At 37.4% G+C, this 14,716-nt stretch overlaps 1 protein-coding gene across 1 annotated transcript in view; it reads right to left on the reverse strand.

The window, feature by feature from the left end:
* Positions 1-14,716, reverse strand: part of RELN (reelin) — a 530,384-nt gene that overhangs the window by 155,070 nt on the left and 360,598 nt on the right. The window lies entirely within an intron of this gene.

A 14,716-nucleotide genomic window follows, 5' to 3' on the forward strand; every position in this document is an offset into this window, starting at 1 on the left:
GATGTTCAATGAAAGAAAATATCTAAAGATATTTACTTGGCTGCTATTTTTATTCTATAAGCAGATTCATTTTATAAAGGGACAACCATAAGCTTGTTTTTCTTGTGAGCTATCCAAAGTTTCAGAGGGGCACTAACCCAACTTCTCCTTTGTGAATGTTTACAAATGACACATTCCTTACATTAGTATCAGGCAACCTCCTTTGCCTCATGACTATTTTCATGAGACTAGTCCAAAGGAATAAACATTAGCATGTAGGAAAGACTCTTGACTTTTAACATCCTCAAACACATAAATCCTATTTTGAAAAATTAACCAAAAGATAGCAGAAGAAAAAGTTGAAGTGAAGTGAAAATTGCTCAGTCATGTCCAGCTCTTTGTGACCCCATGGACTAGAGTCCATGGAATTCTCTATGCCAGAACACTGGAGTGGGTAGCCTTTCCCTTCTCCAGGGGATCTTCCCCACACAGGGGTCAAACCCAGGTCTCCCTCACTTCAGGCAGATTCTTTACCAGCTGAGCTATCAGGGAAGCCCTAGAAGAAGGGGTAGATCTCATTAAAAAATGTTTGGCCCACTTCTTGCTAAATGTATATATCAGGTGTGAGCAAGCATGAGCTCTGAAGGGATTTCTCCTGATCAATTAGGAAATCGTTTTGTGTTATACATCACTACACATTATTGTTGATACCTGATGATTCTTATAACTTAGAAGTACCTTGACAACTACTTTATAGCTCTTCCTGTATATCTTAAAATACATTTCAGTCATTTTTCAGTTCTGTTATATTATTATGTAAGAATATATTATTGATTTTCTTCAAAGTTAGTAGAGCTACAGTACTATTTCCTACCTCTTATTGGAAGTGAGTTGTATTTAATTTGTATTATGAGATAAACAGGCTTTTAGGATCCTTTTGGGCTTCCTAGGTGGTACAAGTGGTAAAGAATCCGCCTGTAACGCAGGAGACATAAGAGATGCAGGTTCTGTCCCTGGGTTGGGAAGACCCCTGGAGGTGGACATGGCAACCCACTCCAGTACTCTTGCCTGGAGAATCCCATGGACAGAGGTACCTGGCAGGCTACAGTCCATAGGGTCACACAGAGTCGGACACAACTGAAGCAACTTAGCATGTATGTACACACTTTTAGCCTGAACCTTAGGCAACTCTTGCTTCTTATAAAATATACAGCTTCCTTTTTGCTGTGCATGCTTATAGATGCCCCATGAGATATGAATATACACTTTTTGAATGTCCTGAACTTGTAGCCATTTGTCCACTCCCTCTGATTTGGGCCACCCATCCTGCCGCTGTTGTCCTTCTTTTACAAATCAGCTTTCCTACATCTCCAGGCTGACCATGTCACCTGGGGTTGGTTTGGAAAGGCTTCCAAAATCTTCCCATCACAACATCACATACTACAAAAAAAATCACCCTTGTTTTCCTCATGCCTTTTGTCATTCACAGCTAGTTTCACTTCCTGCGTGTTTCTTTTATATTCTCTCTACTTTCACTACGTCTTTTAGGAAATTTCTCTTCTAAAAAGTGATCCTACCATGACTGGAGCTAGTGATTCACTTGTATATGCAAAAAAAAAAAGACATATTGAGTAATATTATATAACTTCTATTTCTACTGCCCATGAAAGCAACTAGCAGACCCTTTCAACATTTCTACAATACATCTCTCTCATTTCTAAGTCTTCTTTTAAATAAATCTCCTTTTCCTCAGGCATAATTAAAGAAAAAAATTAGCTTTTCTCAGTTCATCTTATCAATTTTTACTTTTTTCTAGTTTTATGGAGAAATAATTGCCACACACCACTGTATTAGGTGTGTAACACAACAATTTGACATACGTATACGTTGCAAAATGATCACTGCAATAAGTTTAGTGAACATCTATCACCTCACACAGTTACTAATTTTTTTCTTGTGATGAGAACTTTTAAGATCTACTCGTTTAGCAAGTTTCAAATATAAAATACAGTATTGTTAACTATAGTCATGCTACACATTATATCCCCAGAACTTAATCTTCTGAGTGAAAAGGTCGTGCCTTTTGATAACTCAACCCATGTTGCCCACCCCTTTCTCCCCACCTTTGGCAAACACCAATCTGTTCTCTGTAAGTTTGGGTTTTTTCAAGGCCCATCCATGTTGTCAAAATGGAAGAATTTCCTTATTTTCTATGGCTGCAAACATCCCATTGTATGTACCACGTTTTCTTTATCATACAGTCACACACTGACGGGCACTCTCACTGTTTCCATGCCTCAGTTCAGTTCAGTCGCTCAGTCATGTCCGTCTCTTTGCGACCCCATGAATCGCAGCATGCCAGGCCGCCCTGTCCATGTCCGGGTTGTTGTAAATAAGGCTGCCACAAACATGGGCGGTACAAATATATTTTCAAGACAGTGATTTCATTTCTTTCAGACATATACCCAGAAGTAAAACTGTTGGATAGTATGGAATTTATTTTTAATTTTTTGAGAAACCTCTATATAGTTTTTCATAGTAGATACACTAGTTTACATTCCCAAGAACAGTGCATTGGATATCCTTTCTCCACATCCTTGGCAATACTTGTTATTTCTTATTTTCAATAATAACCACTCTAATACGTGTGAGGTGACACCTCCTTGTGGTTTTGATTTGTCATTTCCTTGATGATTAGTGATGTTGAGCATCTTTTCATGTACCTGAGAGAGTCAATTCCTAGGCAAATTGATAAGAAGTCCAGGGTCCCCAAGGAGGAAAAAGAGGTCTGGGGCTCTCAAAGTGGAGATTGGGGGTCTGGAATTCTCAAGGAGGAGAAAAGGACAAACATTTTTTTACTATGCATTGCTTAGTCTTAGTCAATTACACAACTCAATTTAAACTCTGTCAGTTCAGTTCAGTTTAGTCACTCAGTTGTGTCCGACTCTTTGCAACCCCATGAACCACAGCACGCCAGGCCTCCCTGTCCATCACCAACACCCGGAGTCCAACCAAACCCATGTCCATTGAGTTGGTGATGCCATCCAACCATCTCATACTCTGTCATCCCCTTCTCCTCCTGCCCTCAATCTTTCCCAGCATCAGGGTCTTTTCAAATGAGTCAGTTCTTTGCATCAGATGGCCAAAGTATTGGAGTTTCAGCTTCAACATCAGTCCTTCCAATGAACACCCAGGACTGATCTCCTTTAGGATGGACTGGTTGAATCTCCTTGCAGTCCAAGGGACTCTCAAGAGTCTTCTCCAACACCACAGTTCAAAAGTATCAATTCTTCAGTGCTCAGCTTTCTTTATAGTCCAATTCTCACATCCATACATGACCACTGGAAAAACCATAGCCTTGACTAGATGGACCTTTGTTGGCAAAGTAATGTCTCTGCTTTTTAATATGCTGTCTAGGTTGGTGATAACTTTCCTTCCAAGGAGTAAGCATCTTTTAATTTTGTGGCTGCAATCACCATCTGCAGTGATTTTGGAGTCCAGAAAAATAAAGTCAGCCACTGTTTCCACTGTTTCCCCATCTATTTGCCATGAAGTGATGGGACCCGATGCCATGATCTTAGTTTTCTGAATGTTAAGCTTTAAGCCAACTTTTTCACTCTCCTCTTTCACTTTCATCAAGAGGCCCTTTAGTTCTTCTTCACTTTCTGCCATATGGGTGTTGTCATCTGCATACCCGAGGTTATTGATATTTCTCCCAGCAATCTTGATTCCAGCTTGTGCTTCCTCCAGCCCAGCATTTCTCATGATGTACTCTGCATATAAGTGTTAAGTAAGTAGGGTGACAATATATAGCCCTGATGTACTCTTTTTCCTATTTGGAACCAGTCTGTTGATTCATGTCCAGTTCTAACTGTTGCTTCCTGACCTGCATACAGGTTTCTGAAGAGGCAGGTCAGGTGGTCTGGTATTCCCATCTCTTGAAGAATTTTCCACAGTTTATTGTGATCCACACAGTCAAAGACTTTGGCATAGTCAATAAAGCAGAAGTAGACATTTTTCTGGAACTCTCTTGCTTTTTCCATGACTAGGGATTATACAACAACAATGTATCCGGCTGGAGGACAGTTTCTCCTTCTTGAAAACCTTCTGACTAATCCTCATATCTTAGAATGTATATTATGGGAGTGGGTCTGGAGGATCTTTCTATTGTTAAATTCTAATCTTGTTATACTAAAATGTAAATTGTGAGAGTAGGTCTGGTAAAATTTTCACAAACTTGAGACATTCTTTTGATTCATTGTAATAACTAATTAAAAGGTATATAACTCCATTGCTAACACTAGCAAGGGCTTACTCTTTCTTCCCCCTTCTGATGTCTATGTCAGAAGCTTTATCTATCTCTCTTATACTTTAATAAAACTCTATTGCACAAAAGCTCTGAGCGATCAAGCCTTATCTCTGGCCCCGGATTGAATTCTTCTCCTCTGGAGGCCAAGAATCCTGGCATTTTTTTGTGGGTCAGCAACAACCTTTCACACCTGTTCGGCATCTGCATGTCTTCTTTGGTAAAATGTCTATTTAGACTGTTTGCCCATTTTCAAAATCAAAATGTTTAGGTTTCTCTGGGATACTGAATTGTTTGAATTCTTTATAAATTTTGGATATTAACATTTTATTAGATAGAGGATTTGTAAATATTTTCTCCCATTCTGTAGATTGTGTTTCTATTGTGTTGATAGCTTTCTTTGCTGTGCATAAGCTTTGTAGTTTAATATAGTCCCACTTGTGATTTTTTTTGCTTTCATTGCCTTTGATTTTGGTATCAAATTCAAAAAATTATTGGCAAGACAGATGTAAAGGAGTTTACTCCCTAAGTTTTCATCTAGGAGTTTCATGGCTTCAGGTCTTATGTTCAAGTCTCTGATCCATTAGGAGTTAATTTTTTGTGTATGGTTTAAGATAGTGGTCCAGTTTTTGTCTTTAGCGTGTGGCTACTGTTATTCAGTTGGTCAGTTGTGTCCAGCTCTTTGTGACTCCATGGACTCTACCATGCCAGGCTACCTTGTTCTTCACTAACTCCTGGAGTTTTCTCAAACTCATGTCCATTGAGTTGATGATGCCATCCAACCATCTCATCCTCTGTAACCCCCTTCACCTCCTGCCCTCAATCTTTCCCAGCTTCAGGGTCTTTTTCAGTGAATCTGCTTTTTGCATCAGGTGGCCAAAGTACTGAAGCTTCAGCTTCAGCATCAGTCCTTCCAATGAATACTCAAGGTTGACTTCCCTTAGGATTGACTGGTTTGATTTCCTTGCTGTCCAAGGGACTCTCAAGAGTCTTCTCTAGCACCACAGTTTGAAAGCATCAATTATTTGGTGCTCAGCCTTCTTTATGGTCCAACTCTCACATATGTACATGACTACTGGAAAAACGATAACTCTGACTAGACAGACCTTTGTCAGCAAAGTAATATATGTGCTTTATAATACACTGTCTAGGTTTGTCACAGTTTTCTTCCAAGGAGCAAGAGTCTTTTAATTTTAAGATGGCAGTCACCATCTGAAGTGATTTTGGAGTCAAACAATATAAAGTCTGTCACTGTTTCCATTGTTTCCCCATCTATCTGCCATGAAGTGATGGTACCAGATGCCATGATCTTCGTTTTTTGAATGTTGAGTTTTAAGCCAGCTTTTTCACTCTCCTCATTCACCTTCATCAAGAGTCTCTTTAGTTCTTCATTTTCTGCCATTAGGGTGGTGTCATCTGCATATCTGAGGTTATTGATATTTCTCCTGACAGTACTGATTCCACTTAGAGCTTCATCCAGCCCAGCATTTTGCATGATGTACTCTGCACATAAGTTAAATAACAGGGTGACAATATACAGCCTTGAAGTACTCCTTTCCCAATTTGGATCCAATCCATTGTTCCATGTCTGGTTATAACTGTTGCTTCTTGACCTGCACACAGAGTTCTCAGGAGAAAGGTAGGTGGTATGGTATTCCCATCTCTTGAAAAATTTTCCACCATTTGCTGTGATCCACACAGTCAAAGGCTTTAGTGTAGTCAATGAAGCAGATGTTTTTCTGGAATTCTCTTGCTTTTCCTATGATCCAACAGGTATTGGCAATTTCATCTCTGGTTCCTCTGTCTTTTCTAAATCTAGCTCATACTTTTGAAAGTCCATAGTTCATGTACTGTTGAAGTCTAGCTTGAAGGATTTTAAGCATTACCTTGCTAGCATGTGAAATTAGTGCACTGTACAGTAGTTTGAACATTCTTCGGCATTACCCTTCTTTGGCAATAGAATGAAAACTGACCTTTTCCAGTCCTGTGGCCACTGCTGAGTTTTCCAAATCTGCTGGCATATCGAGTGCAGCACTTTTTTCCCAGATACCAATTACTGAAAAAAACAGTCCTTTCCCCACATGTTCTTGTCTCTTTTGTCAAAAATTAAATTATATATACATTGGTTTATTTCTGGGCTCTCATTTCTGTTCTGTATTGAGCTATGTGTTCTTTTTATACCAATACCACACTGTTTTGATTACTATAACTTTGTAAAATTGTTTGAAATCGGTGAGTGTGATATATTCTGCTTTGTTCTTTCCAAGATTGTCTACTTGAAGTCTTTTGTGGTTTTTATACAACCATTAGAACTGCTTGTTCTATTTCTGTGAAAAATGAGATTGGAATTTTGATAGGGATTGCACTGAATCTGAAGATGGCTTTGGGTTGTATGGACATTATAACTATATTAATCATTCCAGTCCATGAGCATGGAATATATTTTCCTTTATCTGTGTCTTTTCAATTTCTTTAATCAGTGTCTTACAGTTTTAAATATACAGATCTTTCACTTCCTTGCCTAAACTTATTAATAGATATTTTATTATTTCTGATGCAATTATAAATTCAATCATCTTAATTTTTCCTTCAGACAGTTCATTGTTAATATATATAAATGCTATTACTTTTTGTTTACTAATTTTGTATCCTGCAACTTTGCTGAATCTGTTTATTAGTTCTAACAGCTTTGGTGGAATCTTTCATTTTTCTACACATAGTAAAATCATATCATCTGTAAATAAAGACTGTTTTACTTATTCCTCTCAGATTTGGAGACTTTTGTTTTTCTTACCTAATTGCTCTGGCTAGGAATTTCAGGACAACTTTGAATAAAAGTAATGAGAGTGGGCATCCTTGTCTTATTCTTGATGTTAGAGGAGATGCATTCAGGCTTTCATCACTGAGTAGACTTGTCATATATGGCTTTAATTATGTTGAGATATGTTCCCTTTATGGGCTTCCCTGGGACTGCAAAATTGACTTAAACTGAAGAAAGTAGGAAAAACCACTAGATGATTCACATATGACCTAAATCAGATCCCTTATGATTACACAGTGGAAGTGACACATAGATTCAATGGATTAGATCTGATAGACAGAGTGCCTGAAGAACTATAGACAGAGGTTTGTAACACTGTACAGGAGGCAGTGATCAAAACCATTCCCAAGAAAAAGAAATGCAAAAAGGCAAAGTTGTTGTCTGAGGAGGCCTTACAAGTAGCTGAGAAAAGAAGAGAAGTGAAAGGCAAGGAGAAAAGGAAAGATATATCCATCTGAATGCAGAGTGCCAAAGAATACCAAGGAGAGATAAGAAAACCTTCCCCAGTGATCAATGCAAAGAAACGGAGAAAAAGAATAGAATGGGAAAGACTAGAGATCTCTTCAAGAACATCAGAGATACCAAGGGGACATTTCATGCAAAGATGGATACAATAAAGGACAGAAATGGTATGGACCTAACAGAAGTAGAAGATATGAAGAGGAGGTGGCAAGAATACACAGAAGAACTATACAAAAAGTATCTTAATGATCCAGATAACCAGGATGGTGTGATCACTCACCTAGAGCCAGACATCCTGGAGTGTGAAGTCAAGTGGGCCTTAGGAAGCATCACTACGAACAAAGCTAGTGGAGGTGATGAAATTCCTGAGCTATTTCAAATCCTAAAAGATGATGCTGTGAAAGTGCTGCACTCAATATGTCAGCAAATTTGGGAAACTCAGCAGTGGCCAAAGGACTGGAAAAGGTCAGTTTTCATTTCAATCCCAAAGAAAGGAAATGTCAAAAAATGTTCAAACTACCACACAATTCCACCCATCTCACAAGCTAGCAAAGTAATGCCCCAAATTCTCCAAGTGAGGCTTCAACAGTAAGTGAACAGAGAACTTCCATAGGTTCAAGCTGGATTCAGAAAAGGCAAAGAAATCAGAGATCAAATTGCCAACAACCATTAGATCATCAAAAAAGCAAGAGTTCTCGAAAAACATCTACATCTGCTTCACTGACTACACTAAAGCCTTTGACTGTGTGGATCACAGCAAATGGTGGAAAGTTCTGCAAGAGATGGGAATAGCAGACCAATTGACCTTCCTCCTGAGAAACTTGTATGCAGGTCAAGAAGGAAGAGTTAGAACCAGACATGGAGCAACGGACTGGTTCCAAATTGGGAAAGGAGTACGTCAAGGCTGTATACTGTCACCCTGCTTATTAAGTTATATGCATAGTACATCATGTGAAATCTGGGCTGGATGAAGCACAAGCTGGAATCAGTATTGTCAGGAGAAATATCAATAGCTTCAGATATGCAGATGATACCACCCTTATGGCAGAAAGTGAAGAGGAACTTAAGAGCTTCTTGATAAAAGTGAAAGAGGAGAGTGAAAAAGTTGACTTAAAACTCAACAGTCCAAAAAACCAAGATCATGGCATGTGGCCACATCACTTCATGGCAAATAGACAGGGAAACAATGGCAACAGTGACAGACTTTATTTTCTTGGACTCTGAAATCACTGCAGATGGTCAATGCAGCCATGAAATTAAAAGATACTTGCTCCTAGGCAGAAAAGCTATGACCAACCTAGACAGCCTATTAAAAAGCACAGACATTACTTTGTCAACAAATGTCTGTATAGTCAAAGCAATGGTTTTTTGAGCAGTCATGTATGGATGTGAGAGTTGGACTATAAAGAAGGCTAAGTGCTAAAGAATCAATGCTTTTGAATTGTGGTGTTGGAGAAGACTCTTGAGTCTCTTCGACTGCTAGAAGATCAAACCAGTCAATCCTAAAGGAAATCAACCCTGAATATTCATTGGAAGGACTGATGCTGAATCTGAGGCTCCAGTACTTTGGCCACCTGATGTGAAAAACCTACTCATTAGAAAAGACCCTGATGCTGTGAAAGATTGAAGGCAGGAAAAGAAGGGGATGAGAGAGGACGAGATGGTTGGATGGCATCACCAACTCAATGAACTTGAGTTAGAGCAAGCTCTGGGAAATGGTAAAGGACAGGGAAGCCTAGAGTACTGCAGTCCATGAAGTGCAAAGAGTCAGACATGACTGATCGACTGAACAATAAGAACTGGTAGCTCAGCTGGTAAACAATCTGCCTGCAGTGTGGGAGGTCTGGGTTAGATCCCTGGGTTGGGAGGATCCTCTGGAGGAGGGCACGGCAACCCACTCCAATATTCTTGCCTGGAGAATCCCCATGGACAGAGGAGTTTGGCCAGCCACAGTCCTTGGGGTTGCATCAAGTTGGACAAGACTGAATAACTAAGCACAGCAGAACAGCATGTTCCTTTTGTACCTACTTTGTTGAGAGGTTCTTTTTTGTTTTTGTTTTTAATTAAAAATGGATGTTGAATATTGACATTTTTTTTTCAATCTATTGAGATGGTCATATGAGTTAATGTGTTATATCACTTGATTGATTTTCATATGTGGACTCACCTTTGTATCCCAGGAATAAATCCAATTTGATTATGATGTATATTCTTTTAATGTGTTGTTAGATTAGATTTGCTAATATTTTACTGAGAAGTTTTGCATCTATATTTATCAAAATTTTTGGCCTGTAATTTTCTTTTCTCATTACATTCTTGCTTAGCTTTGGAGTCAGAGTTGTGCTGGCCTTATAAAATGGGTTTGGAAGTATTCCTTTCTTTTTTACTTTTTGGAGAAGTTTAAGAAGAATCAGCATTAATTCTAGAATGTCTGAATTAGACACCAGTGAAGTCTTCTGCTCCTAGGCTTTTGTTTTCTGGGAGGTTTTTGATTACTAATTCAGTCTCCTTTCTAGTAATCAGTCTGCTCAGATTTTCTATTTCATGCAGTCTTGGTAGGCTGTATGTTTCTAGGAATTCCTCCATTTCTTCTAGATTGTTCAATTTGTTGGCATATAATTGTCCTTAATAGCCTCTTATGATTCTTTACTGTTCTGTAGTGTCAGTTGTAATGTTTCCTTTTTCATTTCTAATTTTATTTGAGCCTTCTCTCTTTTCTTGGTAAGTCTAGTTAAAAATTTGTCTACTCAGTTTATTTTTTTCAGAAAACCACCTCTTAGATTCACTGATCTTTCTATTATCTTTTTAGTTATTTAGTATCTGTTATTTCCACTCTGATCTTTGTTATTTCTTTCCTTCTAGTAACTTTAAAATTATTTTGTCCTTTTTTAGCTAGTTCCTTGAAGTACAAAACTAGGTTTATTTGACATCTTTCTTATTTTTTAATGCAGTCATTTATTACTATGAAATTCTCTTTTAGAACTGCTTTGGATCCATCCCTCTCTTTTTCTTTTTGCCATGTTGCAAGGCTTGCACAATCTTAGTTCTCCAACCAGGGAATGAACCTTGGCCCTTGATAGTCAGTATGGATTCCTAAGCAATTGACCACCAGGAATTCCCATTCCATATGTTTTGTTATGTTGTATTTCTATTTTCATTTGTCTCAAGACATTCTTTAATGTTTCAACCTATTGTTCAGTAGCACATTGTTTAATTTCCACATTTGTGGATTTTCCAGTTTACTTCTTGTAATTGATTTCTAGTTTCATACCATTGTGGTTGGAAAAATTGCTTGACATGACTTTAGACTTCTTAACTTTGTTAGGACTTGTTTTGTGGCCTAAAATATGCTCTAACCTGGAGAATGTACCATGTGCACTTGAGAAGAATATGCAGTCTTCTACTTTCGGATGCAATGTTTAATAAATGTCTGTTAAATCTATCTGGTCTAACTTGTCTTTTAAGTTCAATGTTTTCTTACTGATATTCTACATGAATCCAATATTGAAAGTAGAAAACTGAGTCCATTCCTATTATTGTATAGCTGTTGATTTTTCCCTTCATGTCTGTTCATATTTGCTTTATATATTTAGGGACTCCTATGTTGGGGGTGCATAAATATTTACAAATGTTTTATAGATTTGTTGGGCTAGTAGCTTTATCATTATGTAACACCTATCTTTATCTTTTATTAGAGTCTTTGCTTTAAGTCTATTTTGTCTGATGTAAGTAGAGCTACTCCTGCTTTCTTCTGGCTTCTGTTTGTATGGAATATCTTTTCCCATCCCTTTGAGTTTGTGTGCTATCTTAAAGACTGAAGTGAGACTCTTAGAGGCAGCATATAGTTGGATCTTGCTTCTTTTACTCCATTCAGTCACTCTGGCTTTTGATTGGAGAAGTCAATCCATTTTATTCAAAATGATTTTTGAAAGGTTTGGACTTACTAAAACTTACTATTGTCATTGTGTTAGTTGTTTTCTGGTTGTAATTTCTTTCTTTTGTAATTTTGTAATTCATTTCTTCCTTTCTTCTCTTGCTCTTTTTCTTCATGATTTGATGATTTTCTGTAGTTTTTATGCTTGGATTCCATTCTCTTTATCTTTTGTGTATCTATTACAGTTTTTACTTTGCAGCTACCATGAGGTTTATATAAAATATCTTATATATATAACTATCTATTTTAAGTTGATAACAACTTAAGTCAAATGAATACTAAAGCTCTACATTTTTAACTTCCCCCACCATGTTTCATGTTTTGGGGCCATAATTTACATAGTTTTTATCTTTTCTGCTTACAAATTACTGTAATTATAATTATTCTTACTACTTTTGTCTTCTAACCTTTATACTAGATTTATAAGTGATTTACCTACCACCACTACAACATAAGGTTTCCCAGGTGGCTAAAGAACCAACCCTCCCATGCAGGAGACATAGGAGACATTGGTTTGATCCTTGGATCAGGAAGATCCCCTGGAGGAAGGCACGGCAACCCACTCCAGTATTCTTGCCTAGAGAATCCCATGGACAGAAAAGCCTGGTGGCCTATGGTTCATATTTGACACAAAGAGGTGGACACTACTGAAATGACTTAGTAAGCATGCAAACACTATAACATGAGAGTGTTTTGAATTTAACTATATATTTACGTTTACCATGACATTTATTTTATTACATGTTTTCCTGTTATCAATTAGAGCCATTTTCTTTCAGCTTGAAGACGCTCCTTTAACACATTTCTTGTAAAGCCCATCTAGTTGTGCTGAACTCCTTTAGTCTTTGGTTGTCTGGAAAACTCTTTATGTCTTCTACTAAAACCAACTGCCAATTCTAATATGCTATAATGACCATCCTCTCACAGTTTTACACATTTTAAAACTAAAACTCTACATTAAAAAAAAAAAACTCTGCATAATAAACAGCAATTCCTTCCCACCTGTATACTTAGCTAGTCTACTAGATAAGAGAGAGGAATGTAAATGCGCCTTGGTATTATCGCTAATAGTATTGGTCAATCCACCTTTAATAAATATTGATTAAAATAATTCCATTAATGATCTTAAAATACATGGAAGGGGCTTTAAAGACTATCTTTAGAACATAAAGCAGACAGAGGTTCTGATTTCAGAGACGATGCATGGGAGAAAGGAGAGTACTACGAATAATTAAAGCAATTCATTTCCACGTGGAAAAGCGTGCTCTGACACACTGTGAAGTGATTTCTAGCATATTGACTGCAGTTCTAATGAAAAAGCAATTGTCCAGGTTTTCCCTGGAGAACACTCTCAGTAACAGGAACCCATGCCCATGGAAAGTCATAAGTTAGAAAATGAGAACCAAATGAACTCACAGCTGGGAAAAGCCAACAATAATTAATTTAACACCAGTCATTTGTGGCAAACATGTATACATTTCAAAATTTCCCTTGAGAGAAGCAAGGTCATTGAAGGCCAGAGGCCACATATTTGAACATGTTCAAAAAATTTTTACTTAATAAGACAACATGCTCCAAAGGTTTTACACTAAAAAAGAAAAAAAAAAACAAAACTTGTTTTAGAACTTGGGAGTTATGATAAATAGTTGGTCAATGTCATCATTTGAATTTTAATACTGTAATAAGTGTTTTTGAAAAATATCACTAAAATGAGTTCACACTGAACTTGGACAATATATTCCTCAACAGCAGCAGAGAGAAAACGGTGTCATTAAAAGGGGCTTTATTCTGATTCATTGACTAAGAAAATGGGAGCAGTTTGAAACCTTGCATGTTGTTTGACTTTAATGAGTAGAGAGCATTTTTCACATCCTTATTAAAGCGGTTAATGTGCTTCTCTAGTCTCATTATCACCACCAGAGTATACTCTCTGTTGTTTCACAACCAGGACAACTCCTTTTCGTTTCAGAGAAGATCAGAAAGTCAAATCTGATTGCTCACATGTGGCTGTTAATAAAACTCCTATGGCGTTGCTCAAGGTGCCCATGGGGATTGTACAATTATTTATATTTTCTTATGGCTTTTTATAATTACTGTGATTGTACTTTCACAAAGTAAATGTATCTCCACCAATTAAAGCAGTGGTGGGTTAAGAATATTCATCAGGCTTGTGTGAAAGAATATTGTTCTTCGGGTTTTGATCAAAGCACAGAAATTAAACTGCTGTTATCATGCATTCAACCCAAGTGTTAAATTAAAATGCTCAGCAACTTTGGAGTTTATTTGAGCAGATGTTAACTATTTATGAAAAAAATAAACATGATACAGGACTTGCATTCGTGATATGATTCTTTGTTGTATTAAAAGTGCTGGAAAGAAAAACTGCTACACAAACTTGGGGGATACAGTTTATGATATAAGATCAATTTGGATGGTGGTTAATTCAGGTCAATTTAAAATTTCAGAATCATAAAATTCCAAGAACTCTCATTTTGCTTTACATCTTTATATCTTATTTGCTTCACCCCTTTATTTTCTTTGAAGACTCTGGGACTAAGAAAGAACATGCACAAAAACAAGCAGCTGAGGCTATCAACTAGAAAATACAGAATATAACTTTTTATATTTTGTCATATAGAAATTGCATTTTATCTAGTTGGACAGTGCTCACAGCAAAAGTGATCAGCTGTACTTCCATTCCATTAGCTGTCATTTTGATGCTAGAATTTTAGCCTGCTGTGTGTGAGATGTGACTGTCCATGCACAGTTCCCATCAAAGGTAATTTTATGTGCAATGGTGTGTAAAATTTACCTCTAATTATGATAAGGTCACTGATGGGTCATTTATGATACACTCTCTGGAGACAATTGCAGTGAATAGCTTTTGGTGAGATTCATCTGGAGAAATTAAATTGGTCTGACCATGACTCAAGAGAAAGTAAAAGACTCAGAAAATTATTCTTAAATCATGCTTAAAGTTCTAAGGGAACCCAGAGAGGGGTAGTATGCACAGTGATGAAGGCTGTGAGTTTTGAGATTTTACAGACCTGAATTTTAATGTAGCATCTCTAAGTCTGGAAACTCCTACTTGATCAGGCTTCTGTACATCTCTTGGCTTCCATTTCTGACATTTGCTCCCTCATCCCTGAGGCTCCAGCACCACTGGCATACTTCCTGATTTTTGAACATGCCATAGTCACTCATGCTATGGGAG

The sequence above is a fragment of the Muntiacus reevesi genome, chromosome 6, assembly GCF_963930625.1.
Source record: "Muntiacus reevesi chromosome 6, mMunRee1.1, whole genome shotgun sequence".
Classification (NCBI taxonomy): domain Eukaryota; kingdom Metazoa; phylum Chordata; class Mammalia; order Artiodactyla; family Cervidae; genus Muntiacus; species Muntiacus reevesi.